This window comes from Mesoplodon mirus (genome assembly GCF_964341445.2).
Source record: "Mesoplodon mirus genome assembly, chromosome: 17".
Taxonomy (NCBI): domain Eukaryota; kingdom Metazoa; phylum Chordata; class Mammalia; order Artiodactyla; family Ziphiidae; genus Mesoplodon; species Mesoplodon mirus.
In genome coordinates this window covers 8,806,818-8,812,817 of record NC_138993.1, presented here as the reverse complement: position 1 = coordinate 8,812,817, position 6,000 = coordinate 8,806,818, and positions in this window count along the sequence as shown.

Here is a 6,000-nt window from a genome sequence, read left to right as displayed (position 1 = left end):
TTCCTTGGCAGATAATCTTTACTAGATTAAAGAAGCTCCTTTCTATTCCCAGTTTGCCAAGTGTTTCTTTTCTTTTTAGTCATAAACGGAAGTAGATGTTTTTCCTGCTTCTGCTCAGATGGTCGTGATTTTTCTTTTTCAATCTGTTAACATGGTGAACTACATTGATTTTTGCATTTCTGGAATAAACCCAACTTGAGTTAAAAAAAAAAAAAAAAGAACCTCCATACTGTTTTCCATAGTGGCTTCACCAATTTGCATTCCCACCAACAGTGTAAGAGCGTTCCCTTTTCTCCACACCCTCTCCAGCATTTATTGTTTGTAGATTTTTTGATGATGGCCATTCTGACCAGTGGGAGGTGATACCTCATTGTAGTTTTGATTTGCATTTCTCTAATAATTAGTGATGTTGAGCAGCTTTTCATGTGCCTCTTGGCCATCTGTATGTCTTCTTTGGAGAAATGTCTATTTAGATCTTCTGCCCATTTTTTAATTGCGTTGTTTGTTTTTTTCATATAGAGCTGCATGAGCTGTTTGTATATTTTGAAGATTAATCCCTTGTCGGTTGCATCGTTTGCAAATATTTTCTCCCATTCTATGGGTTGTCTTTTCATTTTGTTTATGGCTTCCTTTGCTGTGCAAAAGCTTTTAAGTTTAATTATGTCCCATTTGTTTTTGCTTTTATTTTCATTACTCTGGGAGGTGGATCCAAAAAGATCTTGCTGTGATTCATGTCATAGAGTGTTCTGCCTATGTTTTCCTCTGAGAGTTTTATAGTATCCAGCCTTACATTTAGGTCTTTAATCCATATTGAGTTTTTTTTGTGTATGGTGTTAGAGAATGTTCTAATTTCATTCTTTTACATGTAGGTGCCCAGTTTTCCCAGCACCACTTACTGAAGAGACTGTCTTTTCTCTATTGTATATTCTTGCCTCTTTTGTTGTAGATTAATTGACCATAAGTGTGTGGGTTTACTTATGGGCTTTCTATCCTATACCACTGACCTATATTTCTGTCTTTGTGCCAGTACCACACTGCTTTGATTACTGTAGCTTTATAGTATAGTCTGAAATCAAGGAACCTGATTCCTCCATCTCTGTTTTTCTTTCTCAAGATTGATTTGGATATTCAGGATCTTCTGTGTTTCCATACAAATTTTAAGATTTTTTTGTTCTAAACCTGCAAAAAATCCCATTCGTCATTTGATAGGGATTGCATTGAATCTGTAGATTGCCTTGCGTAGTATAGTCATTGTGACGATATTGATTTTTCCAATCCAAGAACATAGTATATTTTTCCATCTGTTTGTGTCTTTGATTTCTTTCATCAGCATCTTATAGTTTTCAGAGTACAGGTCTTTTGCCTCCTTAGGTAGGTTTATTCCTAGGTATTTTATTCTTTTTATTGTGATAGTAAATGGGATTGTTTCTATTTTTTGTGGGGGGAGATCTTGTCTTTGTGCAACAAAGTCCATGTTTAATTTTTTAAAATTATTTAATATGATTTTCTTTTTGTATGAAACACGAAACTTGAAAGGTTTCAAAACTAATTATCCCATTATTGTAGGACTATGGGAATTACTCTTTGATTTTCAAAAGAGAAAGTTAGATTTTTATTTTATTTTTTATTGTTTTAAGTTATTTTGGAGATATAAATTTTAAAGTAATAACTAGAATTATGACTTATAACATTATATCAGAACATATGATTTTTAGAAATTTCATGTAATGTCTGAAACATTTATATTAACATATTTCCATACAAATAAGCAAAGAAAGTTTAGTATTAGTTTTTGTTTGTTTGTTTCTTTTCTTATACTGCAGGTTCTTATTACTCATCAATTTTATACACATCAGTGTATAAATGTCAAACCCAATTGCCCAATTCAGCACACCACCATCCCCACCCCACCGTGGTTTCCCCCCTTGGTGTCCATACATTTGTTCTCTACATCTGTGTCTCAACTTCTGCCCTGCAAACCGGTTCATCTGTACCATTTTTCTAGGTTCCACATACATGCATTAATATACGATATTTGTTTTTCTCTTTCTGACTTACTTCACTCTGTATGACAGTCTCTAGATCCATCCACGTCTCAACAAATGACTCAATTTCATTCCTTTTTATGGCTGAGTAAATTCCATTGTATATATGTACTACAACTTCTTTATCCATTTGTCTGTTGACGGGCATTTAGGTTGCTTCCATGACCTGGCTATTGTAAATAGTGCTGCAATGAACATTGGGGTGCATGTGTCTTTTTGAATTATGGTTTTCTCTGGGTATATGCCCAGGAGTGGGATTGCTGGATCATATGGTAATTCTATTTTAGTTTTTTAAGGAACCTCCATACTGTTCTCCATAGTGGCTGTATCAATTTACATTCCCACCAACAGTGCAAGAGGGTTCCCTTTTCTCCACACCCTCTCCAGCATTTGTTGTTTGTAGATTTTCTGATGATGCCCATTCTAACAGGTGTGAGGTGATACCTCATTGTAGTTTTCATTTGCGTTTCTCTAAAAATTAGTGATGTTGAGCAGGTTTTCATGTGCTTCTTGGCCATCTGTATGTCTTCTTTGGAGAAATGTCTATTTAGGTCTTCGGCCCATTTTTGGATTGGGTTGTTTGTTTCTTTAATATTGAGCTGCCTGAGCTGCTTATATATTTTGGAGATTAATCCTTTGTCCGTTGATTCGTTTGCAAATATTTTCTCCCATTCTGAGGGTTGTCCTTTTGTCTTCTTTATGGTTTCCTTTGCTGTGCAAAAGCTTTGAAGGTTCATTAGGTCCCATTTGTTTATTTATTTTTTTATTTCCATTACTCTAGGAGGTGGATCAAAAAATATCTTGCTGTGATTTATGTCAAAGAGTGTTCTACCTATGTTTTCCTCTAAGAGTTTTATAGTGTCCGGTCTTACATATAGGTCTCGAATACATTTTGAGCTTATTTTTGTGTATGGTGTTAGGGAGTGTTCTAATTTCATTCTTTTACATGTAGCTGTCCAGTTTTCCCAGCACCACTTATTGAAGAGACTGTCTTTTCTCCATTGTATATCTTTGCCTCCTTTGTCATAGATTAGTTGACCATAGGTGTGTGGGTTTATCTCTGGGCTTTCTATCCTGTTCCATTGATCTATGTTTCTATTTTTGTGCCAGTACCATATTGTCTTGATTAGTGTAGCTTTGAATATAGTCTGAAGTCAGGGAGTCTGATTCCTCCAGCTCCGTTCTTTTACCTCAAGACTGCTTTGGCTATTCAGGGTCTTTTGTGTCTCCAAATTTTAAGATGATTTGTTCTAGTTCTGTTAAAAAATGCCATTGGTAATTTGATAGGGATTGCATTGAATCTGTAGATTGCTTTGGGTAGTATAGTCATTTTCACAATATTGATTCTTCTAATCCAAGAACATGGTATATCTGTCCCTCTGTTGGTATCATCTTTAATTTCTTTCATCAGTGTCTTATAGTTTTCTGCATAGAGGTCTTTTGTCTCCCTAGGTAGGTTTATACCTAGGTATTTTATTCTTTTTGTTGCAATGGTGAATGGGAGTGTTTCCATAATTTCTCTTTCAGATTTTTCATCATTAGTGTATAGGGATGCAACAGATTTCTGAGCATTAATTTTGTATCCTGCAACTCTACCAAATTCATTGATTATCTCTAGTAGTTTTCTGGTGGCTTTTTTAGGATTCTCTATGTATAGTATCATGTCAGCTGCAAACAGTGACAGTTTTACTTCTTCGTTTCCAATTTGTATTCCTTTTATTTCTTTTACTTTTCTGACTGCCGTGGCTAGGACTTCCAAAACTATGTTGAAAAATAGTGGTGAGAGTGGACATACTTCTCTCATTCCTGATCTTAGAGGAAATGCTTTCAGTTTTTCACCATTGAGAATGATGTTTGCTGGGGGTTTGTCGTATATGGCCTTTATTATGTTGAGGTAGGTTCCCTCTGTGCCCACTTTCTGGAGAGTTTTTATCATAAATGAGTGTTGAATTCTGTCAGAAGCTTTTTTCTGCATCTATTGAGATGATCATATGGTTTTTACTCTTCAGTTTGTTAAAATGGTGTATCACATTGATTGATTTGTGTATATTGAAGAATCCTTGCATCCCTGGGATAAATCCCACTTGATCATGGTGTATGTTCCTTTTAATGTGTTATTGGATTCTATTTGCTAATATTTTGTGGAATATTTTTGCATCTATGTTCATCAGTGATATTGGTCTGTAATTTTCTTTTTTTTTTTGTAGTATCTTTGTCTGGTTTTGGTATTAGGGTGATGGTGGCCTCATAAAATGAGTTTGGGAGTGTTCCTTCCTCTGCAGTTTTTTGGAAGAGTTTGAGAAGGATGGATGTTAGCTCTTCTCTAAATGTTTGACAGAATTCAACTGTGAAGCTATGTGGTCCTGGACTATTGTTTGTTGGAAGATTTTTTTTTTTTTTTTTTTTTTTGGCAGTACGTGGGCCTCTCACTGTTGTGGCTTCTCCCGTTGTGGAGCACAGGCTCCGGACGTGCAGGCTCAGTGGCCATGGCTCACGGGCCTAGCTGCTCCGTGGCAGGTGGGATCTTCCCGGACTGGGGTACCAACCTGTGTCCCCTGCATCGGCAGGTGGACTCTCAACCACTGGGCCACCAGGGAAACCCTGTTGGAAGATTTTTAATCACAGTTTCAATGTCATTAGCTGTTATTGGTCTGTTCATATTTTCCATTTCTTCTTGGTTCAGTTTTGGAAGGTTATACCTTTCTAAGAATTTGTCCATTTCTTCCAGGTTGTCCATTTTAATTGGCATAGAGTTGCTTGTAGTATTCTCTTAGGATGATTTGTAGTTCTGTGCTGCCTGTTGTAACTTCTCCTTTTTCATTTCTAATTTTACTGATTTGAGTCCTCTTCCTCTTTTTCTTGATGAGTCTGGCTAATGGTTTATCCATTTTGTTTATCTTCTCAAAGAACCAGGTTTTAGTTTTATTGGTCTTTGCTATTGTTTTCTTTGTTTCTATTTCATTTATTTCTGCTCTGATCTTTATGATTTCTTTCCTTCTGCTAACGTTGGGTTTTGTTTGTTCTTCTTTCTCTAGTTCCTTTATGTGTAAGTTTAGATTGTTTACTTGAGATTTTTCTTGTTTCTTGAGGTAGGCTTGTATAGCTATAAACTTCCCTCATAGAACTGCTTTTGCTGCATCCCATAGGTTTTGGATCGTCTTGTTTTCATTGTCATTTGTCTCTAGGTATTTTTTGATTTCCTCTTTGATTTCTTCAGTGATCTCTTGGTTATTTAGTAACGTATTGTTTAGCCTCCATGTGTTTGTGTTTTTTACTTTTTTTCCCTGTAATTCATTTCTAATCTCATGGTGTTGTGGTCAGAAAAGATGCTTGATATGACTTCAATTTTCTTAAATTTACTGAGGCTTGATTTGTGACCCAAGATGTGATCTATCCTGGAGAATGTTCCATGCGCACTTGAGAAGAAAGTGTAATCTGCTGTTTTTGGATGGAATGTCTTATAAATATCAATTAAATCTATCTGGTCTATTGTGTCATTTAAAGCTTATATTTCCTTATTAATTTTCTGTTTGGATGATCTGTCCATTGGTGTAAGTGAGGTGTTAAAGTCCCCCACGATTACTGTGTTACTGTCGATTTCCTCTTTTATAGCTGTTAGCAGTTGCCTTATGTATTGAGGTGCTCCTATGTTGGGTGCATATATATTTATAATTGTTATATCTTCTTCTTGGATTGATCCCTTGATCATTATGTAGTGTCCTTCCTTGTCTCTTGTAACATTCTTTATTTTAGTCTATTTTATCTGATATGAATATTGCTACTCTAGCTTTCTTTTGATTTTCACTTGCATAGAATATCTTTTTCCATCCCCTCACTTTCAGTCTGTATGTGTCCCTAGGTCTGAAGTGGGTCTCTTGTAGACAGCATATCTATGGGTCTTGTTTTTGTATCCTTTCAGCAAGCCTGTGTCTTTTGGTTGGAGCATTTAATCCAT